Source organism: Sebastes fasciatus, chromosome 21, assembly GCF_043250625.1.
Source record: "Sebastes fasciatus isolate fSebFas1 chromosome 21, fSebFas1.pri, whole genome shotgun sequence".
Lineage (NCBI taxonomy): Eukaryota > Metazoa > Chordata > Actinopteri > Perciformes > Sebastidae > Sebastes > Sebastes fasciatus.
Window position 1 is genome coordinate 9,581,185 of NC_133815.1, and position 15,955 is coordinate 9,597,139.

Here is a 15,955-nt window from a genome sequence, read left to right on the forward strand (position 1 = left end):
AAGCACTTTTCTGATTTACTTTAGTAAGATATTTCTTTACTATGGTATTTCTGCTCTGAGATCTGGGAAGTGGTTGGCTTGTGATCTTCAGATCGCCTGCTGGTTCTGAAGCCGGCACTTAGCTTCGGCTTTGTTAATCTCTGATACCTCTGTTGACCCAGTCTTGGCTGTCATGTTTTTTTGCTTTACCTCTTGGCCGTCATCTTCTTTGCTTTACATCTCTGAGATTGTCTGACTGGAAGACTGATCAGCACTGACCAGTCTTCAACACAGAATGACGTTATCTGTCTAAACACATCTTCACGGATGCTGCCGCTTGTATTCAGGCATGTGTGTGTGCGCGCCCACCCAGAGACGGAGAAACCAACAGCCAGACGGGTAGACAGACGGAAATGCGGTCATGTGACCCCTCTGACCCTCTGTGCTGTGTTCTCCGGCTGAGTTATGTCTCATTGTTCCTTTCTGTCACCGTTACGGTGGGCCACGGGACAATCAGACTGGCCTCATAGTGCCACATTCGCTTCTCCATCCCGGGTCTGATCTCACACCTCTCACTTCACATTCTCATTACTTCAGGCTGTTATTAATTTATTTAATCAATAGCTGTTTAGCTTCTCCCACGCAGAAATCCATAATGGCAGGCGCATTCACCAAGCTGCTACATCAAGTTATGAGCATGAGTTGTGGCGTCTCTGCAGATGTGTTTTTGACGGGTTAAATATGGGGTGTAATGCACAGAGTAGTGCATTATTATTTTTTTTGCACAATGTAAGCAGTCATTTACTGACAACTTAAGTAAGATTTCTGTTCATGCACTTTTGGAGTGTTTGACGCTGACTCAGAGATCTAGACCAGTGGCTCCATTGTGGCCATCGGCTAAACTCTCCAGCCTCCCCGTGGAAGATTATGAAGCTGGCTTTAAAATAGAGAGCAGCAGCTCACCAGGGCTTTGGATGATTTGAGGCTAAATATATGAAAAGGGCAGCTCGGTCCATGGGCTAGAGTGGGATCTGGGTGGATGGCAGCCAAGGCCTTTGGTGCCTCTTTTTTGCACTCTGTATCACTTTGGTAGAAAGATGCCCTGGAAACCAAAACCTAATGTGAGCCAGTAAGACTCTGAGGTTCTGGGTACTGAAGTGAAAATTACTCTGCAGCAATGCTTTTCACTGTCAAACGTATATGTTACGGTAGCTTTTCAGTTTCTAGAGTGCTGCAGGAAAGAGTCCCAGAACCTGGAAATGAGTTAGCACTTTCGGTTCTCTGGAAGTAACTGGGTTTTTAGTTATATACCTGAAATAAGGTCTGTGGTTAACACAAGCTTAAGAGATTTTGATGTTTTGTTCCACGACATAAAATACATCAGTAAATACAGCACTTGTGAATTTTGAAGCTTTAACATGTCTTAAAAAAGGCGGTTGCTAACAAGTGGCTAAATGAGACTACAAAAGTCATCACGCCGAACACTAGTCTGCCTTTACTTCAGTAGTGGTGACATTAAGTCATGAGACTGTGATGTAGTTCGTTTATAGCCTAACGTTAGCTTTTTACTCCTGGCAATTGCATTTACGCTTCAAAAATAATATAAGTGGTGTTCATTTGTGAAGATTATCTTGCTGAACGAAATGTGTAAGTATCATATATGTGTGTTTGCCACAGAGCTTATTTTCTGCAATAATCCAAAATCCCATTGGCTTTTTTGTTGTGGGAACCAGTGCAATGATAACTTCCTGGTTGGCCTACAAAAATATTGCATCGCTGCAGTAAACACACATATAAACTCAATAGCGTGTCAAAAACTAAATGTTGCTGATTAGGAGCAGGACATTCTTCACATTAATGCATTTGATAACAAGTATACAGGTAATGAATGATAATTTAATTTAGCAATATTGTAATAATGTAAGATAGCTTCATAGAATATGAAACAGTATTAGTATTTATTTATGTATGAATTGTATTTTGATGTTTGCCAATATATTTATATTCATTTCATTTATTGGTGAAGGTTGTATTTATATTGCCTCTTTAGTCTCTCTGACAACTGAGCAAACTCCATTCACTGATGAATGCCATGAGATGTGGTTGAAAGGTCTGGAAAATATATATTAAGTGGACTTTTACCAAGACATTTCTTTTGCAATGCTACTATTACCAAGATCAATACTGAACTTTCAAACTCAGCATGTATTAGTGAATCTGTAACACATATATGAATAGTTTTAAACTCATCTGTGTATAATTTATACGTTTAAAAATGCTTTATAACACACTAATGATTCATTATGTTGTGTTATCAATCATTCGATAAATGATTGTATACAGGTAAGTATGCTTCATAGGAAAAGTTATTATTGTTGACAAATTTATTCATAAAAATGTCCTTAGATCTGCGTCTAACTTTATATACGGCTAAATGGGGGGTTGAAGTAAAGAGTAAAGCTGTTAGGTGTTAAGGATATCAAGTGCAATGTTAATATTGCATAAAATATGAAAAAAGGAAAAATGAAAATGTGATTCTACTCCTGTCTTTTACTCCGACATCAGGTGATAACTGCTGAACCTTAATGTTTTCTGTCTGTGAATTTCAGCAACCTATCCCCGTAGACATTTCAGCGTTCCACCCTTTTTCAGCACACCCAGCAACAGCTGGATTAAAGTGGCCACATGACAAACTGTCATGTTGGATATCAGAGGTTGTTGCAACTCATCCAGTTTTTTTTTATATATGATATGAGTCATCTTTACTGAATTTCTCAAATGTGCCTGGCACTATTTTTTCCCGTCTTTAAAAAAGTTTTTTTTTTTTAAAAGCTGTCTTTGAGACTATGAAGCTTCTGAATCTCTCTTCCTGAATCTGTCGGCGTTTGTGTTCCTGAAAGCAAACTGCCTGTCATCTCACTCTCTTTACTCAAGTCACATTATACAAGCGCAGTGGAGTTTGGTGTCATCCAAGGCGCACAGGTGGCTCATTCACTGGCTGACTGCGGCATCAGTTCCTCCGTAGCAGACTGGCACAAACTGAATAGCTTCAGGTGTAATCCTCACCTGCTCTCTCACTGTTAAATCCCAAATGTTTGGATTTATTTTGTCTCCCCTTTCCATTTGTTTGGCTCTCTTTTCAGCAATGGAAGGATTTAGCACTAAGGGATTAGTCAAAGTGGGCCCTGTTTATGTTCACGCAGGAAGAAAGTGATGTCAAGGCATTTCACACGGCATCATGAGTCCAATTGCATTCACACGCACAACTGTACAAATATTGTGCTGTATGCAGTCACTGCACCTGCCTCCTGTTATCTGCTCCATGAATGACTCTTTGCTCTGAGTCAACATCTCTTTCTCCTTCTTTATTATGTGATTAAAGCAGCATAAGAAATAGATGCTGATGCACAAAGCCTCCACGCTGACACACCTGAGCCACATTTTCTCTTTTCATGTTGGTGCTGCTTTGTAACTTACACTTTTGAAGTTCAGTTGTTTTGTGCATCTGTGCCCCTAAACAATGACGCACAGTGGTGAATGTCCAGATCGTGTCTGTCGGTGTGGGGTTTTCTGTGCTTATGTGCACAAGAGGAGGGGTCTGCGGAGAGGGGAGCGGCCTCCTCCCAGCCTCCAACACATGGTGCCCAGACTAAACAACAAGATGAATGTTTCCTGAGTCCAACCTGGAACGGAGGCACCCCAATCTGCCCGTGTGGCTTGAAGGACTGACTGAATGAATCGCATTCAGAGCAGAAACAAAGGACAGGTTATAGGAGAGCAGACAAGACGAAATTAGGTAAGAAGGCAAAGGAGAGAGGTTTAGTTTGTTCATTTCAAGTGTGGATTTCACCACATAGCATCAGTTTTAGGATAACTCCACTTTATTACAAATTGGGTCTTGTTTTCATATAGTTTGGGCCAGCAGTTTGATCTGTTATGTTAGCATTGTACTCACTAAGTGGTTGGTTGAGCTCTTGGAACGCAGCATTGTCGCTAAAAAGAAGTTATAGTCAGACTGTTTTAACGGATTTAAAGGGGCACTCCACTGATTTTACACATCAATATTAGTTTACTCATCATGTGAAGAACTACTCAGCCTGTGAAAACAGTTGTATAATGTTTTCTGTGGCTCTGGATGGAGCACTCCAAAGTAGGTCAAAATAACGATAGATTTTATCGATATCGATTAGTTGTTTTAATCAACAGATCTGTAAAACTTAGTTTTTTCACAACGAATCACACAAAAGCAACACTGTATATCAGAATTATCCTTTAAGTTTATCCACCGACTGTCTATGTTAGTATTTTAATCCAAATGCACACCAATTTACCTCAATTCTGAACATATCTTTTGCATCCTAAAGCTTTATCCTGAAAGTAAAACATGTGTTTCAAGGCGAACCTAAATGTCTTCAGCTCGGTCTAAACTCTTCCACAACCCACAAGGTGTTACCGTCATGCGATGATGGAACTGTTAACAAGACCAACAAAAGCTCAGTGTGCTGCTGTCAACCTGCCTCCTCCCACACGTCACCTTTCACCTCCCTGCCCTGCACCCCCACATCACACCTCCACCCTTTTTTTTAAAGCCTGCTGGCCTTCGCTGTGTGTTTGGCTGGCTGGCTTAGTGAAACAGTGAATTAGAGGCTGGGGCTTCGGGGAGAAGGGGTTGAGATATCATGGTGAAAACGTTTGGCAGGCGATGGGAAAGGCGCCTCGTATTGGAGACAGAGCTCTGGGGCTCTCTGGGGGCTACGATGGGCTGAGCCTCGTTGCGGTTTGTAACAACAAGCTGTTGGATTTGGAGAGAAAGTTCCAGACACACCCCCAACCCTTACTCAACGCTCCCTGCTACCCCCCTTTTTCCCCCTGAAAAAGTGTATCTCTCAGACAGGAAGCCCTCTTTATGTGTTTTTCTTCAGCCTACCAGCTCTCATCCTCCGTCTTCAGCTCGCTCCTTCCTCACTCTTCTTCTTCTCCTGATTGAAGGGAGCCAGATTTCTCGGTCGAGAGGGGACACACACACGCACGGACGCCTACATGTGACAAGCCCCCGCTACACAATGGCTGTTGGCTGAGGCAGAGGAGGGGGCGGCGGGGCAGCGGCAGTTTCTTGGATGGCCTGATTGGAGCATAAACAGCAGCCCAGGAAGTGCTGAAGTAAGAGAGAGAGAGAGAGAAAGAGAGGGAGGGGGAGCAGGGGAAGTGTGCAGATCTTACCGGGAGAGAGCAAAAAGTTTGGTACTGCGACGGTGTGTTGGTTAGTTTGTGTCACTCTGGTTGTGTCCAAGACTTTGGGCTTTTTTCTATCAGGACATACTGAATTGCAAAGAGACAGAAAAAGAAGAGGTGAGTAGCAGCATCTCATACAAGAACACATTCACTCATATACATGTGAGTACAAACAACTGGATTCAAACTGATGTATTTTAAGGTGAATCTTCTTGCATTATTAGAGCATGCAATGTCATTTTAAAGTTTTTTTTTGAATGGCACACAGCAGCGTAGTCTTCTTAATGTGTGCTGTTTGCTGATGGTTTCCCCTGGTTCTGAATGCTGCTTGTTTTGCATAGACTGTTTTTGTGGTGCCTTGAACTGCAGCCAGCCATTCAGTGCCGTGAAGCAAAAAAAAGGGGACCATCTAATGTGTGTGTGGCTGTGTCTAATTAAGCTAATGGGGGAGTCGAGTGGTGAGGGTCAGACCATGAGAGGCTGAACTTGAAAACATCACGTTCACTTTCACAAAACACAAACTATCTGTTACATGATTCAAACCGCTCTACATAACTTTTCTTAATCTTTTTTCCGCTGCCTCTAAATCTCACTTTTCTAGATCACACAGAGGAGTGACATTTGTAGATGAAAGTAGCTGATTTTAGATCAGATTTACTGTAGATTTTAGACATTTATGGTGCTGTTTGCTCTCTGGATCAAATGGATTTCTTAAATTTTCCCACTGGGGGAGATGCTGCATTCCTCCTCTCAACGTGAAACATCAATGTCAATTCGCAGCTTCAAAGAGTGTTGCTCTCATGTCACACAGATTCACAGGCAGCAGTAAACTGTTGTAAATAGTGATCTGTTTTTATCTGAGAGCTTTCACCGCGTTCGTCACCGCGCTGCAAATAAAATAGCGTTTTAAGCATTGTACTGTCTTAACAAGCCTATTTTACTGTCTGGAGCTCTCCAATACTGCTGGAAGGGCTTTCACTTTTTCCACTGTTGAGTAGATTTACATCTGGAAAAGACATGGACCTGCCCAAGCACAAACAAATGGAAAAAAAAGTTAATTTCACAGTATTCACAAATTAATCTTGCTTAATGTCAAACTTGGTTTAAAATGCATTTTTTATCACCATTAAAATCGTCACAAATTCAATTAAGTCTTATAAATAATCAGCGAAAGCAGCAGCATTTCATTAAAACTTGTTAAAAAACAGATTTCCTTGTTAAATTTGTTCTTTTTTTGCTGGTTTCAAAGTAACACTCTCAGGCAGCCCACCTATTAGCCTTTTTTTGGCTTCATTCAGCAGGTTTTGTATTTAATTCTGGAGTAATACAGTTTCCGTAACTAGGGCTGGCCTGGACCAAAGAAGCTCTTGGTCGACTAAAGGCTCCTGAGACACCAAGCCGATGGTCGGCAGTCGGACAGTCTGGGGCCGTTGGGGAGTGTCCGTCGGCCTAGTTACCTTCGCTAAGCGCCGTACATGAAACCGGCCTTAGCGGAGGTCTGCGCTCTCCGAGTGCACTTCTAGTTTTTCGATGTGTCCCGCATCGTCGGCTCTAGTCTGCCTGTGTCTGAGTTTTTTTGGCCGATTCAGCATATTGAATTGGTGGCCCGTCGGTGAGAGAAATCACTCTGATTGGCAGTTCAGCTTAAACCAATCAGTGCACGAGAAGAGAAACGAAAGTGAGGAAAGCAAGCCAACGAGTAAAGTCAAAAGGCTCTTCTCATTTTTCATCTTCATCTCATCCGATCATTCCAGTACGCGGATATATTCACAACAACATGGCCATCTGGAATGAAGCTAAGTGGTGAGTGAGAGTGGTGTGAAAATGGTCGGCAGACGCCGCTCTGTTTCATGTACGTATCATAGCAACGGCTTGTATATCCGCCGTCCTCGGTCTTCCGGTTTCCCTTTTTGAATGATGATTACAGACTACTACGACCTGCTGGTGTAGAGAGTTATTTCATCTCACGCAGGCACATGTATGTAGTAGTTGGCCGTCAGCTGTCGTCTTTGTAGTGTGTTCAAGTGCAACTTTTTGGCCAAGACAAAGGCGACGCGAGGTGACGCAAATGGTGGCCTTTGTCGCCACTAGTTCTTTGATGTCGGGTGTGTCTGGGCCTCAACACTCTCGGATTAGTTGATTTTAATTGATAGATCTGTAAAACTGAGTTTCTCCACAAAGAATCACACAAAATCAGCAATTTAAATCTTGTGTTTACCAGAGATGTGCTCATAAGTTTCTTGGAAACAAGTCATTCAGCATGAAAAAAGCATGAAAAACAACCAGTTGACTAAAGAAATCTAAGACCAAAACGGCTGATTAGTCCACTAATCGTCTAAGAGGAGGCATCCCTATCCATAAGCCTACTTTTTAGCAGTCAGGTGTTCAGCGATGGGTGTGATTTGTTGTGTCTCTTTCTGCAATGAGTATATCAACTTCAGATCCCCACCGGGGGGGAAGGTAAACAGGTCTGAGAGCAGCGCCTCGTCAGAAAGACAAATGAGCTTGCACCCTTGCACCCCTACCAGCGCCCCCGGTCCTCATCCTTCATCACTCGTTCCGGCGCTTTGACAGCTTTAGACTGCCTCTCACTAGTTTTCTCTGTACTCTGCTGATGTAGCAAGTTGTCAAATTTCTCACCAGACCAAAGGAAACTGTTATTAACTCTAAGGCAGTGCTTCGGCTGCCAGTGTAATTCAGCCAAGCTATTTGTCTAAACGCTAGCATATGAGGCGCAGCGATTCTGGCAGTGTTTTTACAAGCAAAGGCACACAGTAGCTCCTGACCATATGCGTCCATTTGTCTGATATCGTTACGAGACGCTAAGGTTACACGTTGACCACCTGTTTACCTTGCTGGGCCGCTCTCTTGCGTCAGCATCCAGACATAACAGATCATGTCTGGATCTGAGCAGGAGATCAAGCACTAACCTGGGCCATATGTATTAGCTGATGCTGTGGAGTTTGATGGCTGCCACGGGACATTGAGCTCGGTGGAAACACACCTGGGCCAGTGGCATGTGGCCGAGCAGTGCTGAGGCCAGGGGTTGGGGGGGGGGGAGGCCTGACCAGGTGTTTCTCCTGCGAGCTGTCTGCACTGTCATCCCTCATTGGGCCCCGAGCCAACTCGCGCCACGTCTCATTGAGCTTCAGGGTTTGATCAAACCTCATTACAGAGCTTTCATTTCAGCTCCTGTTGGTGGTTGAGTTATGGATATGATAACTGAATGAAGCTCCTCAAAGTGCATTTGTTTGTTTCTGTTTGTAAAAAATAAATACAGAAAGAGAGAAAGACACAGAAAATACTGTTAATACATGTTTTTAGGGCTGCCCCCTCTTAGTTGATTAGTCGACTAATGGTTGTTTTGGTCTTAGTTGACTAAGATATCTTTAGTGAATTAGTCGTTTTTTATGCTTTTTCAGGCTGAATGTCTTATTTCCAAGAAACTTATGAGCACATCTCTGGTAAACACAAGATTGAAAGTGGTGCTTTTGTGTGATTCTTTATGGAGAAACTCAGTTTTACAGATCTGTCGTTTAAATCAACTAATCAACTAGTCAACAAAACCGTATGAGTGTTAGTCGACTAAGAATTTCTTTGGTCAAGGACAGCTCCACATTTTTTGCTTTTGAGTTAAAACAATATTAATAAACGTTCCAATGAAGTTTGTGTATTATCCAGAGCAACAGGGACACTTATTCTGGAAAGAGATGTTGTTTTTCTAAATCTCATTCCAGTGATGACTGCTGAAAGCTCTGGAAAATTTCCAGTAAGTGGAACTTGTACTAAGAATTTTTTTGTCAAAATACCATTTTCAAGGTCAATATTAAGGCCAATTAATCACAAGCCACTTCTTTCAAGGTTTATATAAACTTCCTTCACAGGGTCACCAAACAGCATTTTGGGCAGCCCAGTCACAAGAAAAGGCGTATGAACGACACGATTATGCGGAAGGCAAAAAAGCGTTCTTGTCCACTGCTGGTATCAGTTTTGTTCAATAAGCTTTTAAGATTTTTTGCTGAGGCGAATTATGTTCTCAATTAGCTGCGAACAACTGATCTCGTCCTCGAGGAAGTCTTCCTATCGTTTCAGCAGCTTACACCAGAAGCCGTCCTTATGGCCAAATCAACTTGAGTCTAATAGAGGTGAGGATGATTGCAAGGTGTAATCAGACTAAATCTCTGTCACATTAATTGACTTCTACTCGTTGTTAGTTTGAGCTAAATAATTTTCTGTGGAACAGTTTGAAAATCTTGTATTTCTGCAATGACAGTAAGAAAGTACAGTACATAACACCTTATCTGGCCACCCTTTAAAGGAGCAGAAGATAAGCCATTTCTATTATACACATAGACGTTCCTCTTGGAAAATGAGTCAGCCGCTAATGTCAACAGTCTAATGACTTGTACAGAGAAATGTGTCCGACCAGCAGAAAATGATTTAATAATGCAGTGATTTCAACTAATAATGATTCATTACCGTCAGACACTCTTTCCCCCATGCCCTTTTTATTTAATATTCACAACTGGTCTGAATGGAATTGGATTATTGTTTGAACCACTGGAGGAAGTCTAAAGCAAAAAAAGCTGAAACAAATTCAGCTCCAAATAAATATCTTTGGATGCAAAAAATATCTCTCCTGCAGAGTTCCTATAATATGGGTAGAGGAGGCCGTGATATTGCAAATGTGTTTCCCTGCTGTTGTCTTTTATTGTTGTTCTGTTGGGCAATGGTAGAGGAAGCTTATGTTAGACCTCAGCATTTGCTGCAGTAGATGCTGTAGGCTTTGCTGTGACAAGGATAATCCACAGAGGAAAATCATGCTTCCTGTCGTGATGCTAGTGGAGCTATAATGGAAATTTTGCCAAGACATGAAATTAGATTTTTTGTAGGCCTCACTGCAAAGAGCATGTCGGAAAAAGTCCCTTTGGGGTTAGCCTACAAATGGGCGGACCAGGACAAAAAAAGTCATAAAAGTGTATTTTTAAGTCAGGAAATACGTCTTCTTTCTTGTTAAAATGCCCTTCTTAAACGAGAAACACTATTCTTTTCCTCCCTCTTTACTCCCTCTTGACGTTTCTCATACTTCATTGACTCCACCTATTCAGTGAAGTCATTTGTTTGACCATCTCCTCTCTCTCTCTGGCAGTAATGAGAAGGGGGGTAAGACAAACGTTCTCCACCCACAGGCTCAGATGGAGGCGGGAGAGGCTCAAGCAAACACCGCTCGGACACCCTTCAGTCGCCATTAACCCCCCCCCCCATCCTGGGTCTTTTCTCCCAGTGTAAACAACCCTCCGCCTCTCTCATCCGTCCACTCCTTTAGGCATGTGGTTTGACGTGGCGCCTCCCACAACACACAAGAACGTACCAGGGCTGTTTTTGTCCAGTGACAGACATGCTTTGTGTACACATTGATAGGAGTTGTATGTTTTTGTCCATCTGTCTACATCTGCCCTCTGAGCAATGAGGCAGAATGAGTGAGGAGTGACAAAGAACAATCTAATTGATATTAAAGGGAAGATGAAATGCAATAAAAGTGCACCGATAAAATATATAATCTACAAATGCCCTCACGTGTACAACTATTCGCATACGTCATTCTTTGAAAGTGCATAAAGCACTCGAGGTTTTCTGTCCCCATCAAGCGTTGTTAATTAAGAAAACTCTGAATTTGAGTATTAAAGCTGCCTAATCCCAATAAATATGGATGAGATTTCTGTCTTGAGCCCTATTTAACAACCTGCAGTGTCTTGCCCTTTTTTCCTTAGATGTTAGCTCTTTTATGTTCTCTATCGACCAAATTGACCGCTCGCTAATGAGTCACTATCGTGGCATGATTTCATAATTACCCCTCCGCCTGACAAACACTCTCGTTTAGCCACGGTCGAGATTATAAAAGTCCTATTCCTGAAAGTATTCTGTAAAGCCTGTGACACACAGGATGTTTTCGTTAAGCCGGGCTATTCTAGGAACTACCTGAGCTCTGGAAGTTTTGAGGAAACCGGTCTTCAACTTCTACGTGGTCTGTTTTGGTCTGTTTAGAGAACTCCTTCCTGCTCTGACTGATAAATAGACGAGACCATGTAAATAGTGGAAATAGGCCCAGAAGAGCAGTTTAATGAGTATCAAATAAAACCATTACAGGGTAAATGTAATGACAGATATATGGGAGTTGCTATTTTTGCACCATGTATGGATATGTGAAGTTACAGAATTAAGTCGGTTTATTCTGAGGATTTTAGTTAAGTAGTTGTAGGATTATACAAGAGTGACACTTCTTCACTTCAAATACGTACTGCAGTTGATAAAAAGTTGTGTCGCATGTGATGGACAGCATTTGATGGCAGGGAAGTTTTGTGGCTGCAATACTAGTTTCTCACTTCTCAAATAGGAGTAAATAATGTATTTTTGGGGGACTATTTTAAGTCACAGATTTGGTGTTTTTGCTTGTATTTAAAGGAACAGTATGTAACATTTAGGGGGATCTTTTAGTAGAAATGGAATATAACATTCATAGCTATGTTTCTTTAGTGGATAATCACCTGAAACTAAGAATCAAATGTGTTTTCGTTAGTTTAGAATGAGCCCTTCATATCTACATAGGGAGCGGGTCCTCTTCACGGAGTCCGACATGTTGCTCCATCATGTTTCTACAGTAGCTCAGAACAGACAAACCAAACGCTGGCTCTAGAGAGCCTTTCGTGTTTTTACGTTACCTGAAAGCCACCGTGTTCTCTGACACGCTTGTGAAACTGCAGTTACGTGAGCTGCAAAGTGCAAAACCGTAGTACCGCCAGCCGCCGTCTGACTTCCGTTGCTCCTAAAGTAGAGTTATTATGGTAAAGACGGCCTCTGAGCGAGGCGAACGGCCTTACCACGGTACTCGGGTACTCTGGTAATTTGGTCGGTTGTACTTAACTCCATCCTTTTGTGTCACGTCTGGTTGCAAAAAAAAACCAAGATGGCAACGGCCAAAATGCCAAACTCGAGGCTTCAAAGCCATAGTCCACAAACCAATGGGTGACGTCAGGGTGACTATGTCCATTTCTTATTTACTGTCTGTGATTCTATCATGTCTCTTTAAAAATAACCTTTTCAGTTAAATCATCAGTATTTTCTTTTAGTTTTTTGCCGCTTCTTTACCTCTAGATCATCTGCTCCAGAATGCACTCCTGTGCCAGTGAGCTATTCCCCCCCAGGCTCCTCTCAGAGTAATGAAAGCCATCTTGTAAAACCTGACATTTCCAATGTTGTAGTACGTCTTTTACCGTTCTGCTTCACCTCAATACCCTGAATTGGTTTCAATAGCGGTGCCAGTGTTAATAAAAGTTAAATATGTCTCCAGTGTGAAAATATTTTAGTAATATTTCTTTCTATCTGAAAATCATAATGGGCCTTTAATGGTATTTTTCCATTTTAGCCTGCCCAGTCGTGACGCGGTTCTTGTCTGAGTTTTAAGCTCCTTCACAGCATTATATTTTAAAGCTCGTCTTTACAGATAATATCTATAATATGGGGCAGCCATAAGGTTTACCAGTCTATCATTACTTTTCCCATAAATGGGGGAAAACTATGGCTAGTAAGTGGTTTGCTTAGAGTTTCCATTCCCCCAAAATCCCACTCTGCTTTTTCTACCTTAAAATTCAAGGCCACAGAACATTCCATGAAGTTCAGAACAGTTCCATTAGTTTTATAACGGCAGGAAGACGGGAAACAGCCCCTTAACACACACGTTCACCCACACACTGTTCCGTCCCTTGTGCCCTTGATCGCCTTTTCTTAGGACTTTGTTTCGAGGTTTCCTTCCCGTCAGGTTTTCCTTTCACACAAGTGTGTATCCTCCCCGGCAGCGACACAACAATGCCCCGCTTCATTTCAGCTATCCGAGACCTGAGACCGCTGGAGCCAATGGGCTGCTAGGCACATGCTAAAGCCATTAGGTGGTGGATGACGGTGGTTAGCCACAGAGGCATCGCAAAGTAACCATCTCACTATGTGCATAATGAAGTCGAGGGGAAGGGACGGGGTACTGTATCAGCTATCTGCACGTGTGTGCATGTGCAGGCGTGTTGAAATGTGGCGAGTCGCCTGTCTGGCCAGTGGACTGCCAATCATACAACAAGCCATTCAAAAGGAAGAATGTGCTTTACGTGGTTTGTTTATTGAGATATCAATTCATATTACCCTCTGTTAAAGCTTTTAGCCAAAAGCTCCCCAGTATCTGCTCAGACGGACACATCCCAGCCGTGGAGGAGGAGGCCTTTTATTATTAGCCTGACTCCCATTTGGTCTCTCAGTCAAGCTCAGACAGTTTGATGGAGGACACTCTGTGGAGCTGGAGAATGACTTAATTACAGTCACTATCTCAATCTGAATTTACTGGGAGTGCATCCATAATGCATGTCTTACTTGGTATCAGCGGGCCCCCAATTGGAGTCGACCAATAATCCTGACAGAACTCTCAAGTTTCTTTGCAGATGTGCAGCAATGCATTGTGTGCAACAATGGGAAACAGGGTTGTGTCCAAGGACAAGTTTTTATCTATAATCTATGTATTATTTTTACATTTTTCTAATACTTATATCAGTGTTGTAGTATGATTGACCACTTTTTGAAGGTCTCTGTCTTGTCTCAAAATCAACCACATTTTTACTCGGCCTTGTCTCGATCTCGAACAAAGAGGGATTGTATTTCAAGACCAGTCAAGACCACAACTGTGGGGTTAAATTGCCTGTGCATTGTCTGATTTATTTGTTAACATCAGTACTGTGATTGCTCATAAAAAAAACAAAAGAACATTCCCACTTCAAAACCTTTTGATTATGTTATCAAGACATTTCTCATGGTACACTTATACATATACACATACTGTATTATGGCAAAACAAAAGAGGTGAATGAAGAGGAATCTTCTTGTTTTCTGTGGGTGTTTTTATGGGAATGTGGATCTTTCAGATCAATTTGAGGAGTGCCTATGGTTTGCACGTTCCATATTTTATCGTAAGTGTGTCATATAGTGTCCCACTGGTCTAGTCTTGGTCTTGACTCCATCGCAACCCCTCAAAGTCTTGGTCTTGTCTTGGTCTTGATACTGTCTGGTCTTGGTCATGACTTGGTCTCAGTTTAGGTGGTCTTGATACTGACTTGTATAGTCTATGTCAAAAGTTTTGACAAATGCCCATCAAAATTTAGTTGGCCACTTCGGGGCAGCACAACAAGCTGTAAATGCAACATTGACATCACTTTAAGAAGTTGACGTGATAAATATTTTAGCGAACAGTTGTACATACGCATCCAGAAGACGTGGAGAAACTTTAGCATTCATTTTAAGTCATGTTTCTGGCCATCTGACGAATGTAAATCCAATATTCTCTCTCTTTTTGCTCTGTTTTTGGTCTCCACCAACCCTTGAGGGAAATACCTACCTCTTTAGCTGCTAAATTCTCCGCTATGTTCACCAGCTAGTCGCTACCTTTGCCTGTTTACCATTTGGGGCTGGGGTAGTGGTGAACAGTCGGTTTATCAGAGCTTTTCCCTGAAAACAGCTTCCTGTTTCTGCTGGAAACCGGGTTAATGAGAGCAGTGAGACCAAGCAGTGAAGCTCAGGGGAACTCGGGTACTAATTCTCTGTGGATTCATCACAACAAGCGACTCCTTTCACATTACTCATATTTTTATGAATGTTGGCTATAGTAATATTGAAAAGGGAAAAGAAAGTTGCCTACCACATACCTACCACAGGCCTCTTGGACACATTATTGTGTTCATTCTGTAAACCCACTGTGTTACAGGCGTCATTATTCTCTTGATGACTGGCATGTGAAAATATTGTTCCTGCTGCATTGGGATTCATTTTGTTGTTGTGTTGTTGTAAACTCTGAACCAAATATGTATCCATGTCACCAGGGGAATCTCTGCTTGGTATTTTTTTTCCCTAGAAACAATTCTCTTTGGACTATTAACCAGTACAGTTTCTATGGAGCAGCTGCATACTTCACTCTTGATGACAGCACTTAGCCTGAGTGTCGGTTCTCTGATTTCCAGCTTCGGGAGAGAGAGTTTCTCCTCCGGCCAGAATTTGTCTAGACGATCGGAAAGACATATAAGAAAAACGTTCCCTTTTTAAGGATTCGTGCTGCATTGCAGTTGAAGGTCTACAGCATGGGTTTGCAGCATCTACAGTATCATTTCCATGGGGGTTATGTGTTACACAGTATGTCCCAGTAAGCTGGATTCTGTGCTGCTTTGATCAGGGTAGAGTCCCCTCGCTAATCCGCTTGAGCTCTGGATGTTTTCCCAGGACACACACACACACACACACACACATTCACAAATTGTGATTAAAAAACAGATGTGAGGGCCTAGCCAAAAAGATGAAATGGTCTGAATAAATCAAATGGGAACAAACTGACATAACACTCAGATGTTGGACTACACATTTGCGTGTTTAAGCATACTGTGCCATTTTAGATTTTGTATCTGTAGTGAAAGTTATCCTATTACACTCTACTACTACTTACAGAATAGTGCTTGTGCTCTTTATAGGGCTGTCGCGGTGAAGGAATTTCCCCTGAAGTGATAATGGTTGGCTCAACAGTGAGATATGTGGTGTTATTGCCAATTTGTTATTTATTTTTTTTCTGCAAATTACATCATTTATCCGGATTTTAGTGATGCATAAATAAGCTTTATTGTTAGGCTACTGTAAGGTATAGGTGGCGGTTGCTTGCCATCTTCTGCGG

The 15,955-nt window shown here is 42.1% G+C and overlaps 1 protein-coding gene across 12 annotated transcripts in view; it reads left to right on the forward strand.

The window, feature by feature from the left end:
* The window catches only part of kiaa1217 (KIAA1217 ortholog), a 122,521-nt gene that overhangs the window by 42,740 nt on the left and 63,826 nt on the right, over positions 1-15,955 (forward strand). Inside the window, exon 1 of one of the 12 annotated variants that reach the window (XM_074621738.1) lies at positions 5,171-5,328. The exons of the other annotated variants lie outside the window; for them this stretch is intronic. The gene's annotated coding sequence lies outside the window, so the exon portion shown is untranslated. Of the gene's footprint in view, positions 1-5,170; positions 5,329-15,955 lie in introns of those variants that run through there. 12 annotated transcript variants of the gene reach the window in all.